Source organism: Gopherus flavomarginatus, chromosome 14 (assembly GCF_025201925.1).
Source record: "Gopherus flavomarginatus isolate rGopFla2 chromosome 14, rGopFla2.mat.asm, whole genome shotgun sequence".
Lineage (NCBI taxonomy): Eukaryota > Metazoa > Chordata > Testudines > Testudinidae > Gopherus > Gopherus flavomarginatus.
The window spans coordinates 16,818,501-16,839,463 of NC_066630.1; the positions used below are offsets into that span (position 1 = coordinate 16,818,501).

Below are 20,963 nucleotides of genomic sequence, written 5' to 3' on the forward strand. Positions count from 1 at the left end.
GTGTATTATGTATGAATATATTAGGTCACATTCAAATTCACTTATGAGAGGGTGAACATTTTAAATATCTGAAATCTGGCCTTTTTTTCATGTGCATTCATACCAAAAAGATGTTAAACAATTTCCTGACAAGATCATACATTTGGGACCCTCTGTTTTTTTCCTGTCACAGTCTATGGTTTACAATACATATGAGCACTAAAAAGATGTATATGTGACCTGCCTGCTTTATATTAGAACAGTGAATTCATAAATATAGTGGGGGTACTGAATTTTTTTCTATCAGTGTGAGAGATACTATTGGTTTTCCTAATATTCTCCATTTGGGGCATGAAACAATCCCAGTGAATTCAGTGAGCACAGATTAGGGTCTTTAATTTCAGGAAATGATTCTCAAACTAATTTAATCTTCCCTTCAAAAGGAAAGGAACATTTCAAGTGTATCTATTGCCCTCTCCCCTTGAAATGTGAGTGCATAATTCCAATAAATGACATGCAAAAATGAACAGGAAAATCTATAGCCAATAGAACCAAACCAAGCAACACCAATGGCAACTAGTCAGGATTTTGGAAGATGCATCTAAATTACACACAGATTTACAAAACACAAGATACGTGCATAACCATAATGAATGTGGCACAGAAGATCCTGCAGTTTCTCAATACGTGCAGAGGAGTCCACTATACTGGAAAAATACTCCAGTGTCACGTATGATGGCTTTAGGGCAGCTTTCTGATGGAAGGCTGACACAAAACTGCCCTAAGAATTCAGAAAATTTGGTACAAGATATAGACACACAGTAGAATCCCATTTATCCAACGCTCCATTATCTGGCTCTGTGTATTAACCGAAGAACCAGTGTACACAGGTCCAAAAGCAGGTGATCTCGCCTGTGGCCACTAGACAGCATTGCAGCATCACACTTTCCCATCCTCCGGACTATCCGAATTTTTGAGTGTCCAATCTGTCCCCAGTCCCAATTAGATTGGATAAGTGGGATTCCGTAGTATATAAAATGATGACATAAACCTAATGAGACCCCCCAACCTCACAATGGAGTTGTGAAGATTAATTAGTTCATTTTTGCATGGTGTTTGGAATATGCTGCTCCCTGGGCAGCTCTTATCACTACTTGGCTCTGGTTTCTGGTCTGCCTAGGGGGCTGGGCCTCAGGGGGAAGAGGAGGAGCAGGGCCATGGAAGGGGCAGGCTCCTGCATGTGTCTCAATTTTGCATTTTTAAAAGGTGGTCACCCTAACTGATTTGCAGAGCAGAAGAGGAAAGCCAGTCCCCAGGCAGAGTGGGCCAGGTTTGTATTATCTGACTACGCTGATTACAGCTCCAGTTTGCTGCTTTGTTTCAATAATCATAATTGTACATGCATATTTTACCTTGGTTACTGTTGATGATTTAGATCAGTGTTTCCCAAACTGGGGTCACCGCTTGAACAAAGAAAGCCCCTGGCGGGCCAGTCCAGTTTGTTTACCTGCCGCATTCGCAGGTCCGGCTGATCACGGCTCCCACTGGCCGCGGTTTGCTGCTTCAGGCCAATGGGAGCTGCTGGTAGCTGCACGGGCCGGGGGACGTACTGGCCACTGCATTCATTGGCCTGCGGCGGCGAATGGCAGCCACTGTGAGCTGCGATCGGCCAAACCTGCGAACGCGGCAGATAAAGAAACAGGCACAGCCCACCAGGGGCTTTCCCTGCACAAGCGGCGTCCCAAGTTTGGGAAACACTGATTTAGATATTGCATTTCTGAATAGAAGCAGCAGGAGTGAAATTATTTAAGAAAAAAATCCTCCAAAATGAAACAGAGAATTTAAGAACTATCTGGACACAGGGGTTTACATGACAATCAACAAAAACTGTGTTTTTTTCATTCTCTTTGCAGCTCCCTTTACAGAGAGACAATGCAAATACCTTACAGTGGACATCCTAAAATCACGGTGCAGGAAGTCTTTCATAAATGATTACATCTCTAACTTCCCCTAACTCTGAAATGGAAAAGCACTTAGCGAAACCAATGGGGCAGCTTTCAGTGTAAGATATTGCTTAATTTGAGTTAATTTAGATTTGGGCCCCACATTAACAGTTCTAAGTTTCTTCTGTACTTTTCCCAAGCACACGTGGTTGGCGTTTTGTCCCCATCCAAGACTGTCATTAAAATAAAATCTGCTTGTGAGTGTAGCTCTGAGCCAAGAATGAAAAGAGCAGGAGTAGGCCTAGACTAGTCTAAGAAGCGAGAAATGAGAAGCGGTGCCAAACTGAAAAGAAAGCAGAATAGACTTTATTCAGAACCTCAGTAATGTGAACACTAAAGTTAAGCTACTGGCATAAATGTGCATAGAGAGCCCAATCTGCCTTCCCACTAAATCACTGGCCTACCTCCCACTGATGAGCAGGGGAGAAGATTCGGGCCCACAATTAAGACAAGGTTAGGGGTTTTATTTGTTTGGTGGGGGTGGTTTTTGCATGCATGCAAATCATGCAGCCCTTACTCAGGCTAAACTCTAACTTCACTGAGAATTTTGCCTGACTAAGTACTGAGTCTGGATGGCAACATTTGGCCATTGAGTTTTAATGAATAAGAAAATAAGAAGCGCGTTAGACAAATATATAGAATAGCTTCTTCCTAGTTTGAGAATGAAGAGGCCTATAGATTTCCTAAAGAAATTAAGTGGAGTGGTGTCAGTTTATCAGTCGAAACCATTCTATTGCAACTTGATACTAATTGCTGCAGTCTACACCTTAATGACTCAGCAAATGTTGGACATGCATATCTATGTAGCTGTTCATAAGGATATTGTAGTGTTTTGCCCATTTGGCTGCCAGAAATTAGATCATCATCATTCAAGGACATTTCCACATAAATGAAGTATCTGTCAAGCAGGACTTTAGTGTACTGAATATAAAAATATGTAAATTAATCAGATAGCTTCAGAGTTTTAATATCACAGTCTTGTAGACTTTTATAAACATCACAATTCAAAAGGGATCTTACATCTGATGCTGCTATAAGTGACACTACTTATCCGTTATTTATCACAGATTTGATAACTGATCCATTACAGAAGATAATGGATATTTCTGTCTAAGAATTCTCACCTCTGAGGAATCCCTTGTTTCATCGGTAGATCAGAAAAGCACAGAATGTGAGAGGTTAAAGGCTGATAATAAAATTATGGTGGAAGAATAACAGAACAATTTTTTGAAGTCTGAGGTTTACCCTATCACCCTGTCTCCACATTTTCAGCAGCATTTTTCAGTTAAGCCTCACAGTGAACAAAAGACGGTTACTCACCTTTGTAACTGTTGTTCTTCGAGATGTGTTGCTCATATCCATTCCAGTTAGGTGTGCGCGCGCCGCGTGCATGCTCGTCGGAGACTTTTTACCCTAGCAACACTCTGTGGGCCAGCAGGTCGCCCCCTGGAGTGGCGCCGGCATGGCGCCTGGTATATACCCTGCTGGCCCGCCCGCTCCTCAGTTCCTTCTTGCCGGCTACTCCGACAGTGGGGAAGGAGGGCGGGTGTGGAATGGATATGAGCAACACATCTCGAAGAACAACAGTTACAAAGGTGAGTAACCATCTTTTCTTCTTCGAGTGCTTGCTCACATCCATTCCAGTTAGGTGATTCCCAAGCCTTACCTAGGCGGTGGGGTCGGAGTGAGATGTTGCGGACTGCAAAACCGCTGCGCCAAAAGCGGCATCGTCTCTAGCTTGCTGTACCAGCGCATAGTGTGATGCGAAGGTATGCACAGAAGACCATGTGGCCGCACGGCAGATTTCCTGTATGGGGACATGAGCCAAAAACGTGGCCGAGGAAGCCTGAGCCCTGGTAGAATGGGCGGTCAGGGGTCCCGTCCCGTTGACACACTGGCCAAGTCGTAACATGTCCTGATGCAGGACGTGACCCAGGATGCGATACGCTGGGAGGAGATTGCCATGCCTCTCATGCGTTCTGCTACTGCCACAAACAATTGTGGTGAACGCCGGAAGGGTTTTGTTCTCTCAGTGTAGAACGCGAGAGCTCTTCGGACGTCCAAGGAGTGGAGCTGTTGCTCTCTTCGGGATGAATGCGGCTTTGGGTAAAAGACTGGCAGGAAGACGTCTTGGTTAATATGGAAGGCGGAAACGACCTTAGGGAGGAACGCCGGGTGCGGTCGCAGCTGTACCTTGTCCTTATGGAACACCGTGTACGGAGGGTCCACGGTCAGAGCCCGAAGCTCCGAGACTCGCCGGGCCGACGTAATAGTGACTAGGAAGGCCACCTTCCAGGATAGGTACAGCAGCGAGCATGTGGCTAAGGGCTCGAAGGGGGGCGCCATGAGCCTGGTTAGAGCCAGGTTCAGGTCCCAAGTAGGGGTAGGCCGTTTGACCTGAGGGTAGAGCCGCTCCAGGCCCTTGATAAATCTTGACACCATTGGGTGAGAAAAGACGGACTTGCCAGCCTCGCCTGGGTGGAAGGTGGATATAGCCGCGAGGTGGACGCGTAGAGAGGAGATCGCCAAGCCCTGCTGCTTGAGAGACCACACGTAGTCCAAGATGGTGGGGACTAGTACGGCGAGTGGATCGTGGCTGTGCTGACTGCACCAGCAGCAGAAGCGTTTCCATTTCACTAGGTAGGTTGAACGCGTGGAAGGCTTCCTGCTGCCCAACAACACTTGTTGTACTGCATCGGAACAGCGCAACTCGGATTGGCTTAACCAGCCAGGAGCCATGCAGACAGATGGAGGGACTGTAGATCCGGATGGCGCATCCTGCCGAAGTCCTGCGTGATCAGGTCCGGCCAAAGAGGTAGGGCAATTGGATTCGCCAGGGACAGATCGAGCAGCACGGTGTACCAAGGCTGCCACGGCCACGCCGGAGCGATCAGGATGAGGCGGGCCTTGTCTCTCCGGACCTTGATCAGGACTCGATGGACGAGAGGGAAGGGTGGGAAGGCGTAGCAAAGGCGACCCGTCCACGGTATGAGAAACGCGTCCGACAGGGAGCCCTCCACAAGGTGGGACTCGCCTAGGCACCTCAGACAGGAGTTGTGCGGGTCTCGTGTTGGCATCGGCCGATGACAGGCCGCACAAGGCTTAAAGCCGGGTGAACCGGGCATGGGCCCCGGCACCGCGGGGAGGAAAAAGGGGCGAACCCCCGATCCTCAGTATAACTATTTACAACTATACTTACTTAACTTTATAACTACAACTAACACTATAATAACTGAACTATATGCACTAGACTACAGAAGAGTGAAAAGCTAGGGAGGTGGAGAACGGCTAGGCGTGCTCCACAGTTCCAACGACCGACACGGGCGGTAAGAAGGAACTGAGGAGCGGGCGGGCCAGCAGGGGTATATATCAGGCGCCATGCCGGCGCCACTCCAGGGGGCGACCTGCTGGCCCACCGAGTGTTGCTAGGGTAAAAAGTCTTCGACGAGCTTGCACGTGGTGCACGCACACCTAACTGGAATGGATATGAGCAAGCACTCGAAGAAGAACAAAACCTTTTGCAGCACAAGTATGAATGGCTGTTACAAGATTAGTGACATTACATGAAATGGTACAGGTGAAAAATAAATACAAAAGTTGCTCATCAATGCAAACTTAGAAATACAGCAACACAGAGCCCATTTTTGGATTAATGTAATATGATTACTCTCATTGTTTTGGAAAATTCCTGACTACAGCTTACCATCACCCCAACCCCGTCAATGCTAAATTCCTTTTTGTGTGTCCTTAAGAAGAGCTATGATGTTATAAACATGAATGAGCATGATCTGAATAGTGCAGCTTGTCAAACAGTGTGTTACAGGATAATCACAGGAAGATGCTCAGTGTCGTAAGGCACCAGCTCTCTGAGTGGCACTGAAGACCGGTGGACCCACCCTATGAAAACTTTGAGAAAATCTGGAAACAAATTGGCTTAAACAAGAGGTTATTAATTGTTGACATGCCACAGTGTATATATGGAGCAACAAAAAGAGAGCAACATATCCCTAAATTGTCAATTATAAGCTCATGAAGTCAGAGGTCTTACTCACCTTCACCCACTGGAAACTTGTTGCCAATTTATGTAACATATTCCACCCATTTGAATGGCCACTTAATGAGTCTGTGTTGACAATGCAGATTAAAGTTTTCTGCTGCCACTTATCCAATATTTCAGCTCTTGCTGCAAAGAATGAAAAGTTCATTTGAAATCAAAAGCAACATTACAGTCACAATAACAGGGGGAAAACAAACAAGCAAACAACAAACGCTAACTTTATGTTACCCCAACAGCTCAGTGGGATTTTGGAGACAGAAGAATATCTATAGACCAGGATAGAATTTACAAGTAACTTTTACCCATATAGTCCCATTATTGGAAGAATGTTCCCATAATTAAAGTGCTGAAGGCCATGTCAATATCCCTTCACATCTTTCTCTTTACCTCCTAGACAAATATAATCTCATGAAAGAAAATATGCTCTGGAAACATTATCCAGAGTGAGACACTTGTATGGGGGAAAAAAGCAATAACCCAGCTACAGTCACATGTCAGGTATCATCAGCCAACAAGATGTGCTTCCAGCATCTCTAAGTGCTCTAAGGCACATTACAAATCAGATAGTTTAGAATTGTGACAGAATAAGGAAAAGAGGAAACTGTCTCTAGAGTAGTAGAACTATATGTCCATGACAAGAGCTACAGTTGTATTGGGAATGTGAAAATTGGCAGAGGGTGGCTCTCCTATTTTTCAGGTTTATGAAGCACTTCTTTCCTTGGGTCGGTGGTCCTGGGAGGTTCCTTCATACAACAAGAAAATTAACTTTATTTTCAGGACTATAAACCACATTATTTTATAATGTGTACATTGCAAAATGTGTATTTTGTTTCTACTAAATTTCCAAGCCTACAGGTTATCTTCTTGTTGCTGCTATATACTTAGGCTTGTCAGAATTCCACTTTTTTTGAATAAATTTGACAGACTATTTTGACGTTTATTTTTAAGCATTTTTTCTATTTTTATTTATTTAAATTTTCACAGTTGAAGGAAATTATGGGAGGGTAAGACCTTAATTATGTAATGACAGCAGACATTGAGATTCAAAAAGTTAAAAAACAAATCATAAATATCACATCAATATATATAAATATATAAATATCCTTAAATCAAACTAAGTTCTCAAGCTGCATTCTTCCTTCTTTGTCTATCTTTATATTCTGATTATTATTGAAGGAAATACTTTTTTGCTGGTTTATGTGTGTGTAGTTTGAAATTTATGTTTACCAAAATTTACTGATAAAAAATTAATCTTTTCAAGCCTATATACACACACACATATACATATAGATGGAAGCATAGCCTGGTATTTAAAATCAGTTATTTTCAGCTACTTGCCTTCCCACTTTACAGTTTACATTTATAAGGAACAAGTAATCACAAGGTGAAGGAAGGCACGAGTATTCCTGTTCTAACACTTAATAACTAAATAGGGGAAATAAAAGTAGCTGGGAACTAAAAACCAAAACCAAAACTAAAACAGGAGTGTACAGACCTAAGCCATTCTAAAGGTGCTATAAAATTTATTCACAACAGACACATACAGTCTCAGGCACCTAAAAGAGCTCCTCAGGCTTTTTAGTTGAATAATTGAAGGATTTCACAATGTTTGCCCTTTTTTTTCTCTTGGAAGGTGATGGATCAGCCTTCTCCTAAGGGCACTCATCACATACAGTTTTTTCCTGACATTTCTTCTATTCCTTGGAGAGTTAAAATGCACCTCTTGAATTCAGTGAGCGCAGCTTATGGTGTCCATCTCTAAACTCAGAGGTTTCACCCATTCATTCTAAAGTCCAATGCACAATTGGACTGGGCTTTTGGGCCTATTAACCTGGTTTCAATAAACAGAATTAAAATTGGGATTTGTGTTCCTGAAATATATCTGTAGGTCACCTTTCGAGCAGCCAGCTGGAATTGCCTTGTGGTGTTTATGTTGAAGGAGACACATTTTAATATTAAATGCAGTCATTGTTATGGTCCTTAATTTGTATGCACTCTGGAAAATTTCTCAGATTAGGCTCCATATCTTTCACCTACATCAAATGATGAAGCTAACCAAGGTGACGGAGGATGACTACATTAGTTTGCAATGGAGAGCTACTTGTCCAAGGATTACCTCAACGTCCCTCAATAGAATCTTCCCTCAACAGAATATGAATGCTTCCTTTTTATCCAGCAAGCATCTACAGTCTGATTCAGCAGTATTCTAGATATTTATGGCTGTGTGTATACACCTGTTGATTGATATCTGCAGTATGCTACTTACCATCTGCCTGGAACAGGAGAGAATAGCAGAGGTATCTTCCTCAAGTTTTCAATAAAATACCATAAAATTCTAAACCTGTTTTGATTTGTTTTAAATATCTTGTTTACCTCTTTCAGTAAAATCTACATTAAAATTATCAAAGTCTCATAATAGCACTTTACAATTATTAAATATTAAACTAGTACTAAAGGGATCCAACCAGGGCTTCCTTACACTCATGCAGAATCCCATTGAAGTCAGTGGGACTCCAAACACATATCAATGTCCAACCACACAGATAGGTTGGTTGCTTCATCATCATCATGTTCCTATTATGCTAGGGCCTTTTAAACAGGAGTTAGATAAAACACCCACATTACAGAGAATGAGCACATGATTATTACTCCATTACCCAGTGACTATTACTAAGAGATGATCAAAGGGTGCTGCATCTTATATTCTCAAAGCTTCTGTTATGCAGTTGGTAATAATTATTAAGTATTTCAGTGTGAGATAATAACTCTGTTATACTAGTGCAACCTGACTGTAATCAATGGGATAGCACAGATATAATGTGTGTCCCCAACAAGCTGAATTACTCAGAAGAAAACTAAGTTCCCATTTCTACAAGAATACAATTTTCTGCTTCTATGGTTCAAACCTTTTCTTTCCTTGTCTTTACAGTCTTCAGTTTGCTAAACATTTAAATAACAGAATAAGTGTAATATAATTCTGATCCATTAATAGATGTTTCTCTTTTTTGTAAAGCAATTTAAATATTTTGTGCAGAGGACTCAGCATTAAAACTAAATGAAATGAATTGCTCACATGCTGTTTTTCTTGTGAATATTTTATATTTGTGGTGAAATTAACACATTGGTTCAGGAGCTGCATTTTACCCTAGGATTATGAGCACTGATGAGGAAGATGGCCTCTGTGCTCTCCAGACCTTGCTGGCTAAATGCTGGGCCAGTCTCCTGAAGTACCTCAAAGATGCCTAAATGTTGCTCTAAATTACACTAGCTGCTAATGGCCCAAGGTGGTGATAGGGCAGTCAGGGATCCATGGAGTTTAGCCTTCTGTGCCAGCAGTATGGAAGCAGATGGGGGAGTGGGGAGAAGGCAGCAGGTTCCCGCTATAATGAAGGAAGTCTTTGTGCCTCGCTATTCTGGTTTTAAGCCCAGAATATGCAGCAAAGACCAGGCACACCACATCCCAGGTTGTGGGTAATTGTATTCCATCCATTGAGTAGCCAGAATGCATTCGCAACCAGTAAGAGTTTTGCCACTATTGTACTTGAATGAGTATTTCAAATATAGTGCACGTACATGGGAGTTCCTTTTGATTATTAATGGAGCCCATGCAAGTCTGCCAAGGGCCCGGCTCTGCAAGGCGTTCAACACTTCCCCAGGGCTGCCCAGAGGATTCAGCAAAGCAATTTTAGGGGCCTCTTCCATTAAAAAAAAGTTGCAATACTATAGAATACTATATTCTCATGGGGGTCTGGGGCAAATTGTCCCACTTGCCCCCCTCTCTGGGAGGCCCTGAACTTCCCTGGAGATGCAGAGAGCCCTTAACTCTGAATGGTCAGCAGCTCATAGGATCAGGCCCTAAGGATGTTATACTTTTCAAAAGATGTTGTCACATAGAGCTACCAATGGATAAAAAAAAAACCATAGCTATTTGGATTCATGGCTAGATGGTGATAGGAAATTATACTGAGGCTCATGCTTCTGATGCCAGATACTTTAACAGCCCCTTAGGCTGCTACCAATGAACACTCCTACGAAGTCAGACTAGATTGCATTCTATCTTCATTATCCAAGTACCCAAAAATTAAATGAAAACTTTTAGGGAAATTATTACAAACTACTCTATAATGTGTGTTAATATGATTACAAACATGTTTCTGAATATCAGAGCTGGGTAAATAATGTAAAAAACACTATGAATATTCATTGGGATTTTAAAATAAATTTCCTTCAGTTATGTTTGCATTCTCCTTTTGTGTGTGTTTTTCGACCACAGTACAGCAATAAAATTTTACTGGTAAAAAAATGTTAGAGCTAATTTAAGTTGCATGCACGTGTTCATGGATAACAAATTTTGCACTTGCATAAATATTCACACCAGAAATGCTTCTCACTAATCCCATCAGAGAACAGAAATAAAAACATGCAACTCATATGGCCAATCACAACTTTGGTAACCAACTCAACTTACAGTTTCAGATATTTATGATTAATCTATAGATTTAAAAAATTGGAAAATACGTTCACCAACTAAATTCAAATTATGAATAAGTCCTAGGAAAGCACAATCTGCTCGTGGATATTTTGCAAACAGAATAAGTTAAATTAATTAATAATATTCACTAAAGCTCTAAATAATTATATGATAGAAAAGAAATGTAAGCTATGGATGATGCTACATAGTGAGCGTCATTCAATAACTAATATGCTAAAAGCTTGATTCATGAAAATGCATTATGTAGACAAACTGTTTACTGTGAAGTACATATCACACTCTTTAAATACATGGGTTTTTTACAAATAAACTTCTTGTCTTTGCATTTGTGTTTGAAATTACACAAAAATGAAGCACAGAAAAGGAATAACATTGGAAAGGGACTAAATTATTCCATTTTGATAATTTGCTAATATGGTTCAAAATGTACATGGCTGCCTTTACAGGATCAAGGCAGTGCCCAGGTAAGGTTATCTTGCATTTTGGAAGATCTGTATCCATGGAGCTGGAAGTGCATGGGTTTCAATCTCGGTACACAGTTACACACCTGCATGTCATCAATTTCTAAAACCTAGTATTTATTTTATATGAGGTGAATAGAGTTGGGATTCAAAACCCTCCTATATACAAGATAGTTTAACTGTCAAACAAGAGCTCCATTACCAGTAACACAGCATTTATGCAGGGTACATGGGTTTCAAATCAATATTTCTTACTAATACCGATCATTCTGCGTAGCAAATAAATCTGCATTTTCACCTCAGAGAAGGAATGAGAAACGCTATGATCAATGTTTTTCATGACAAAATGATGGAAAGCAACTGTAGAGTTCCCATCTAGAACATCGGTATAAAAAGCACAGAGCATAGCTTATTTTAGTAATATTTATATGTATACAGCAGGCATTACCTATATTTCCTGATATATTTGTATTTGTTATTTTTTCCATTGTAAACATTTTTGATACATTGCTACATTGTTTTCCAACAGAATATTCAAGATCTGCAGTTTATAGGAAAAATCAAACAAAAAAACAAAACCAACCATCCCAAATAAATAAAGAAAAAGGCCCACTAATGCATTGGAAAAAAACTGCTGTATTTATAGAATATTGTGTTCAAAGTCCAATTATAATTACAAGAAAACTGCAATAAACAACCAACAAACAGTTCTTGTGCTTCAAATGGATTTGACATAGTGGCACTTTAAATAAAACTCCTAACAAGATTATTTTATTTTTTGTAAAGTAAGCCATGTCTTAACAGTTGGGTAATACAAAGTGACAACCCTAGAAATTTTGAAAGTGTTGCTGGTTAGATGCAAAAATCCATTGTCACTATGGTAATTATTTCACAATGCCTGATGTTAAATGGGCAGTCCTGTGGCCCAAGAAGCAGCTGAATCCTGCATTGTGCTTGCATGATAAAAAGATTAGAGAGTCTGAAAAGCAGAGGAACGGAATCTCACAGCTTCTTAGATTTTGCACTGAAAGGGCCATTGTAACATCATCATAAATCCTGGGTTCCCTAGGCACTTGACAACTAAAGCAGTGGACAATAGAATTCTTGTGTTGAACAAAACACTCCTTGTCTGCCAAAGGGTTTATCTGCTTCATTTACAAATGTCTTTCATTGTACCAAAATAATTCCCTATTAGAAACACTATTAGGAGCAGAACTAAATAAATATTCACAGCTTTGGTAAGTTTTCAGAAATGAATAAACCAATACAATCAAGTAGCATGTAAAATATGAGTCTTTAAAAAAAAACAACCACCATCTCTTTTGCTCCTTTCTGTGAGTCCCTCTTCTCCTTAATGTATCTATGTATCCATTCATGCACCCTATCTATCTTTTACTACAAGAAAAATGCCTATCATATACCACATTTACTAACAGAAGAGAAAAATATTGGTCAACTGGAAGGATTTCAAAGCAGAGAAGCAACTGTGATCAAGGAGCTATATGGACTGACTTCCACAGAAGGATTTTGAAAGCTAGGTACTTATAGCTTTGCTAAGAGATGATACCTATAGCTTAGCAATTAACAAAATCATAAGAGTATGTAAATGTTTGTTGGTTTATAAGACAGACAGAGAAAACTATTTATGATGCTAAAAGGGGGCAAGGATTAAGAAAAGGAAAATATAGAGTAAATATCAGAAAAAAAAATGTCCTGATAGTGATGGATACCAATCTGTGACCAAGTCCTCCAAATGAAATGGTGCTAACCAGTTTCTTACTATATTTAAAATTAATCTGGTCAAAATAGTGGAATATTTAGAGTAGAAATGAGTAAGTAAATAAAACAAAATAAATTATACAAAAATATTAATTTGCATTTTTTTTAAAAATTCTTCTGCGATAGTTGCACCTCTTCTGTGTTTGGTATCTGCAAATATTTAATTAATGAAGTTTTACTAGGAAAATGCTCACGGAAAGAGAATTTTTAATATGCATAAATGATTCATGATGAAAAAGTTTTAAAAAATATTGATCACATAAAAACAGGTTATTGAATGCATTCAAGGTAATCACAATAGTCCATGAGAGTAAATTCAAAGGCAAAAGAGGTTAACATTTCTTGAACAAATTATTTGTCTGGACATTCTGTCTAGCTGCTATTAGTTTATAAAAATACAACAACTATTTCCAGATGCTCACCCAGAATGTTAAAGATAGAATGTTTAAAAAAGTGACCAGAATAAAAGTACTTGACTTGTACATTCTGATAAGCTTGGACGGTTTAACAGAATATCTTATAAATTCTGAACATAACAATGATTTAAACTCGCAGCCCCTGTAGAAAGGACATAAGATTGGCAGTTGGAATATCTATATGTGTGTGTGTGTGTAATTTATTTAATGTAGAATACTCATACACAAATGCAATATGAGAAACTCTGAAGGTAATATATATATTTTAATAGTAGAAAAAAGTGAAACACATCCTTAACCTCAGAGTCGCTTCTAAAACTGAGCAAAAATATGCCATGCAACATTTCACCTATAAAAAATATACATGATAAAAGCATATTGTAGCTCGGATTTGTGTTACTGGCTGCTGAAATACACCAAATCTAAACCCAGATTTTTATGAACATCTGAGATGGTACAATGTAAAAATAAAGGAATTGTATATACAGGTCAGAAATATATATCCTACAGATAACTTCATCTATGAAATTATGTTAATCTTAACATCAGGTAAGTGAAGTGCAACATAACACAGAAAAATAAATATGGTAAAGTACCTACTCTGGTTTTTATGCCACAAACTATGTAAAATTATCTGAAGCAAAAAAGCCAAGCAGATCAAGTAACAAAACTATTCTCTAAAAATAACAGGCTTCTCAAGAAGTAACCAGATACCATCAGGAAATCAAAGATCAAATAGATTGCCAAAAGAATGAAAAATAAAGTATTTGCAGAATTTCATGTGTACACAATATAATGAACACAAATATTGCAATTAACACAAATGTGTACAGTTTTGGTGCTTGTATGTGTCTATCTAATTCTGAAAATCCAGACTTCATTATAAAAATAAATAAGCTAAAATTAAATGCCCAGATTATAACAACTAGTTCATATTTACTATACGAATATGAATTAGTCAATTATATAGAAATACAAAATTAACAAGAAGGTGGCTCAGTGGGTTAATGAACAAATGGAAATATATTCGGTGGTTTCATCCTAGTCCCTGGTGCACACACCTTGACATCACAAACCCACAGCACAATTTGACTGTTGATAGTCTCTACCTCTGAGCCGCCTCTGACTAAAACAAAAAAGGTGCTTCTGACCAAAGGAGAGGTGGCTTAACATAATCATCCATAGCATCTGACCACACTGTCCCCAGTATTATCAAGTGACAATAGTCCATCACTTTTATGGGTATTAGGGGCCTAATCCTACAATGTGCTAAGTACTTTGTGTGTGTCCAGTGAGAACTGAGGGTGCATAGCATCTCCCAAGAGATGCTCCTTGCAGGGGAAATATAATCTTTAAAAATGTTACAATACAAAATCAAAATAATATACAAGAAAGGACAAAATCTAAGAAAGCCAACCAGGTAATCATCCCATCCCTGCCTTGAAGATAACTGTTTCTATATGATGCCACACACTTATACAATACCTAATATTTTGATGAAACAGAGAATACATTACATGGAAGGACAGAATGCAGACAGCAGCATAAATCATACCCACAAACACAAAGCACTTAACAAAACAAATAATAGGGCAAACACTGAACAAAAGAAGAATAAATATCACAAAGGAAAAGAAAATAATTATATGACACTTAAAGGAAGATTTCTGTATATCCTCTCCTCCCATCCAGCCTAATAAAATAACTACACCACCTGAACAATGACAATTAACAATGCAGCATAAATATAAAATAGTTCCTAGAAGTGGAGACTTTGCTTATTCTCCTACAGTTTAAATGGGAGTTGGGAGTAAAGAGAAAGATCAACACCAGGAAAAAGTAAAAGCTTGACATTTGTTTTTGTTTTTTGCATTGAAAAATAATTTTTGCTCCAAATCCCAGCCGTATACAAATTCATTATTCAAGTATTAGAGGGATAGCTGTGTTAGTCCGGATCTGTAAAAAGCGACAAAGAGTCCTGTGGCATCTTATAGACTAACAGACATATTGGAGCATAAGCTTTCGTGGGTGAATTCCCACTCAGTCAGACGCATTAGTGGAAATTTCCAGAGGCAGCTATAAATATGCAGTCCAGAATCAGCCTAGAGATAACGAGGTTAGTTCAACCAGAGAGGATAAGGCCCTCTTCTAGCAGTTAAGGTGTGAACACCAAGGGAGGAGAAACTGCTCTTGTAGTTGGCTAGCCATTCATAGTCTTTGTTTAATCCTGAGCTGATGATGTCAAATTTGCAAATGAACTGAAGTTCTGCAGTTTCTCTTTGAAGTCTGGTTCTGAAGTTTTTTTTGCTGCCGGATGGCTACCTTAAAATCTGCTATTGTGTGGCCAGGAAGGTTGACGTGTTCACCTACAGGTTTTTGTACATTGCCATTCCTAATATCTGACTTGTGTCCATTTATTCTTTTACGTAGACCATTGAGAATGAAGTCTATGTTAATTAAACCTGTGCTGCTCCAGCCTAATCCTGTTTAGGCATCAAGAATGAAAGTGGATACAGAGATTTCATTATAGTTCTTCTTTACAAGGGATAACAGAGCCAAAGGAACATAACACCCAAAGCAAAAATACGGGCAATCCCAAGTTGCGCAGATCAGGTACATGCACTTTAATTAACTTGTAAATACAACTACAGAGGGCCTAGAAACAACAGCCCTGCACTGGGAGTTCAGGACCATGGCCAAGATGGACAGCTGGGGACACTGTCCTGGGACTAGGCTTAAGGGGGGATCCAGGCCCCATCAGCTCTTCCCCCACCATGAGATGGCTGAGTGGAGCGCCTGGCCACCACAGTAAGAGGAAGTGGGCCAGAACATAGGCCAAGGGAACAGAAACAAGAGAGGGAGGGGAATAGACAAGAAGGAGGAGGAGTGGGAAATGGAAAGCAGAAGATTAAAAAAAAGAGGGAGCAAATTGGGAGGGGGGAGACCAAAGGACAATGCAGCCATAATTTGGCTGCTTTAACTCATGGTATAGGGAAAACTGGTTAATAGCAATGAAAATTAAGTTAATTGAGAAATGAATGAGAAAAATACATGATTGAAATTACAAACTGGATAGTGTATTAGGTACATTTTCATAGAGGGCTATAGTAGACCATGATTGGTTTTTACAATACCAATACTTAGTATGTATTGAAGGTCAAATCCTCTGCACGGTTCAAAGTAATGGGAATAAACCAGGGTAGTTCCATAGGGCCCAGCAGGGGACAAAATAGCTGCACATCAAAAGAATCCTCCTCAGATCACAGCTCTGGTGTACAGAGATTGTGCCCCCTGCACCAGCTCTTCACTACTTTCCCATTGCAGCAGGACTTCATCTGTCCACCTCTCATCTGGGTCATGTAGGCACATGGGCAGGCTATAGGCCTTTGAGAATGAAGTCTATGTTAATTAAACCTGTGCTGCTCCAGCCTAATCCTGTTCAAGTATCAAGAATGAAAGTGGGTTCAGAGATTTCAGGCTCTGCCAAATTAAATATCATAGATCAAATCTATTTCCATAAATCCAACCTCTCTAGGTTTTTTTCTAAAAACTAAATTTTCGTGGCTATAGCAGATGTAATTCTCTGCATTCTGAAAGATTTTAAGTGTATGCACTAAAACCCAGCTTTTCTATATGGAATTTTCTACTAGACTAACTGAAAAAAGTCCTCAAATCACCTGGGGCAAACCTCTCTTGCATATTTTCCCATCGCGTAAATAAAATTGACATAAAATATACAAAACACACACAACTGATTATCATCATTGCACAAAACACACAATGGCACTCTCAACCCATGGAGCCCTTTCCCTACTGAGTCACACTTAATCCAGGTTTTCCAATGGTAGAAGCCATACACTACCAGGATGAGATTCTAATCCCAATGAAATCATATTGTAGTTTTGCTGTTGACTTCAATGAAGCCAGGATTTCATGCTCAGTTTCCATAAAACAGTCAGAGCTTCTGACATATCTCCCTCAAAATCGAACATCTACCTACATGAAAGCATACATTTTAGCATCAAATTTCAAGCACTGTTACTTATTTTGTTTCTTCACTCTTCTAATCTCTGTCCTTTCTTCCTTTCCTTACACTGTATATCTAAGGGCCTGATCTGTTCCCGTTGTGCTCAATGGCAGAATTCCCACAGAAATAAACTTCAGCAGACCTTTCAAAAATGAATATTTATATAATGTCCCATAAAATCATCCTGCTGGTTCCAGGTCTGGTACAGACACTCAGAAAAGTATAAGTTTGGGACATTTGACATAACAGAAAGGACCTTTAGCTCAGAATTGGTCCAAGGTGCGCAAAAAGATGGGGTTCTTTTGTCTAAGGTACTTTTTCCTCTGACCTTCACTCTATTATTAATAAAGAAAAGAAGAATTGTTTAAAATCTTTACAGATATCTGATGTTTCTGAATTCATATATGCCTGATTCAACTAACTGAACATCTGTGTAATCACAGAAAGATACATGATTCATTCAGGAGCTTATTGCAAACCAAGTGACTCTTCATTAATTTTAAAGAATCTTCTTTATAATTTAAGTTAAACTTATTTCTGTGTTTATCATGCCCACACCATAGTATATTTGGCATTTATTTGCATAGTAATCTTATTTTTAGGTAACCGTTAAGCTTCTTTCTCTCTCCTCTTTTCCTCCACATCAATTTCTCTCTGTGTGTTCTCAAAAGGGGAAAGTTGGCTCCCCAACCCAGAAGTGAGGAGGTAATGCAATATTTATCTTGTTGATAAATAAATTAATAAAACTGTAGAGGTGGGACAGAGAATATTATTGATAATAGCAATAATCTCCTTTAAAATCTATGTTTCTTATTACAAAATTGAACAATGTTGATTGGCTGATACTCTAAAATCATTCTTAACACTATAACACATTAGGGTTGCTATTTCCAGGACTAAAATTAAAGATATGGCAATATATCAATGGATAAGTACAGTATTTTTGAACTATGTGCAAGCAGTAAGAGTTTTTAACTATATAAGAGTGTGCAATTTTCTCCAGAATTAATACAGCACCCAAATTTTCAGGAATGTTACAGTGGGGTGATATGATTTTCCATCTCCATCAGTTGAAGATATTTGATCCTGGACATTGCAATATACTTATATTTCTTATGAGCAGTTATTTCCCCAATATTTGATAACATGCCTACCTATCTAGTCTTGAGAGCTAAGGCATAAATAATAATAATAATAATCTACATTTGAGTTGCACAATGTAATTAAATGCTCATAACACTGAATTTCACAGCTAAAATTAACCAAAATATCTACTATATTAATATTTAACATTTGTCTGCTGGTCATTATGTCTCCAAATACGATTTAGACTTTAATTTTCAATGCTACAATTACTATAAACTATGAGTAAGTGTATTATGAGAGTTGTTCAAAACAATGGTGGTGAAGTAGAAATATATATAATGAAATAATAACATAACAAGCACCTGGTATATATAAGGAGCCAACTGTGCATTACACACTTAAGCCAGCTGTGCATTACACACTTAAGCAAAACTCCCGCTGAAGGTAACTGGAATTTTGCCTAAGTAAGAAATATATCAACCCTAAATAAATATATTAATTTTAATAGGTAACCCTGTAACAGGCCACTAACCTCAAGACAACTATGAACTTATTCTGCAAAGGCAGATGATTAAAAAAAATATAGCATTTCAGAAACTTAAGTGAGAGGAATTGGACAGTCTGAAGTTGAGTCCTCATTTGTGCTGATCTTCAAGTCATTCCCTGGCAGCAGGACTATCTTTTAAACCTTCTAATTGCATATCCCCAGAATGTTCTCTAAATACCCACCATACTTGGGCTACAACAAAGAAAATCTGTTGTTAAAATGACAGCCTGGATAGCTGTGTAACTTGAAGAACAGTACCTGGGGACAAGCCTATGGCTAATAATAAGTTAAGATAAGATCAAACTAATAAAAAGATGCCTTTTGGCAGCTGCCCAGCAAACTGTCTCCCCAATGAGAGCAGGAAAATATCTATTTGCAAGAAAGCTGAAATAAAAATAAAAGTTGGATGCAATCCATACATTAGTATTTTTTCCTTCTGTTTAAAATGTAATTGGCATACAGATTGGAGAATATTCTGCCTTAGAACTCCTGTGTGGCCTTGGCAAATCTGTATGTCTCCATTTTTTCATCTGTAATTTAGGGATAAAAATAATTCGCTACAGTACCTCATAAAGGGGCTGGGAGGTTCAGTTAACTCACACTTCCAAAGGAATATTAAGACCTTCCCATGATAGGACTATGTGAGTCCAAACTATTTATTAATAATTATTACTTTTTATGTGTTCTTGCTGGCCTTAGTAATTTATATTTATTCTTAAATATATCTTAGGTTTTTCCCTACTTTAAATCACATTTCCATTGATAGAATGTTCACACATACTTAACATTAAATTTGACTGGCAGCAAACTGTTGGTAAAATAAATAAGGTTACTTTCATGCCTCCACTGTTATTTTGCAAATGAACCAGAGATACTGGTAGTTCCACAGCTCATTATCTTCAACTGTGAAAGCACTAAACCAAAGGAGTTTCATTAAAAATAATTATCTAATAGGTTTCACTTGACAGTGGGTGGACATATTTACATCAACCAGTTGCTGAATTTCCATTCACTGTTCATGGTAATCATAATAATAATTATCATGCAGCCATGTTTAGTAGTTAGACAGTCAGCTTAACCTGCAGTTATTCTTGCTAAATTACAGTTGTATGGTTTCTAAAACCACTATTATAAATTGAAAATGTACATATGTGGAAGTTTGAGAATCTGTGAAATTATCAGTTTACTTTTTGCTGATTGTCAATTATATCAAATAATTTGGACCTCAAGAAAAAGGATAATGTATTTGGTGACTACGTGTTATAATAATTGACACTACATATCTTTGTGTGCATACATATGGAAGGTTGAGGGGGGAAATGAAAATGCAATAATCTGAAAGACAGTAGACACTTTCTGCGTGGTAGCTCACCTTGCAGAGAATCTGGGTTAATAAAAAATAATCATGTTTCTGAACCAGACTTTCTATACTCAATATGTCATTGGGTTTTGTTTAAAGATTTTAATTAACGCGGTAGTTGAGTGCACAGAAAAAAGCCAATCCTGATGGAATGACTAGCCCACCAGAATCCTGAGAAATCCTCATTTAACTTAAACAAGACAATAACATTTTCATATTAATTATCTTCTATAGAACATTGTGATCCTCCCCAGCATATCTGTGGGACATCCTGTGGTAATGTGTATGTCACACAGTAGTTCAAAAGATAAGTCATCACTGTATGATGTATAAAAAGATTTTTTTCCATGTACTCATGCTTGTGCATGGTATAGTATATCAAATAATAATCACAATTATATACAGTATCAGGCTGAACTGGACAGCACAGGGTGAGAAAGGGAGGAAGGAGAAGGGATTGTGCAGGGAACCCAAAGTAAATGTCCATAAGTCCAGGGCAGCATATCCTTTGGTATTTTCCTCAGCATTTGTGTAAGGACCCAAATGATATGCCCACAAAGAATTATTGTCTGCTAGTGTGGAAGCACAATCCCTTCTGCTACTTGTGCACAGTAAGCAGCAGCATTCCCTGGAGCTCAATAGCCTAGTCAAAATCTCCATAACCAACATCACTCTTCTCCCACCTCTCATTTGCATGGACACAGGAAGGGCAGGATGCTGCTTTTAGTGTTACAAACTGCACTCACGACTTAAGTA

At 38.8% G+C, this 20,963-nt stretch overlaps 1 protein-coding gene across 2 annotated transcripts in view; it reads right to left on the reverse strand.

Moving 5' to 3' along the window:
* Positions 1–20,963, reverse strand: part of CDH11 (cadherin 11) — a 99,771-nt gene that overhangs the window by 44,391 nt on the left and 34,417 nt on the right. Inside the window, exon 2 of one of the 2 annotated variants that reach the window (XM_050923184.1) lies at positions 6,035–6,165. The exons of the other annotated variant lie outside the window; for it this stretch is intronic. The gene's annotated coding sequence lies outside the window, so the exon portion shown is untranslated. The remainder of the gene's footprint in view (positions 1–6,034; positions 6,166–20,963) is intronic. 2 annotated transcript variants of the gene reach the window in all.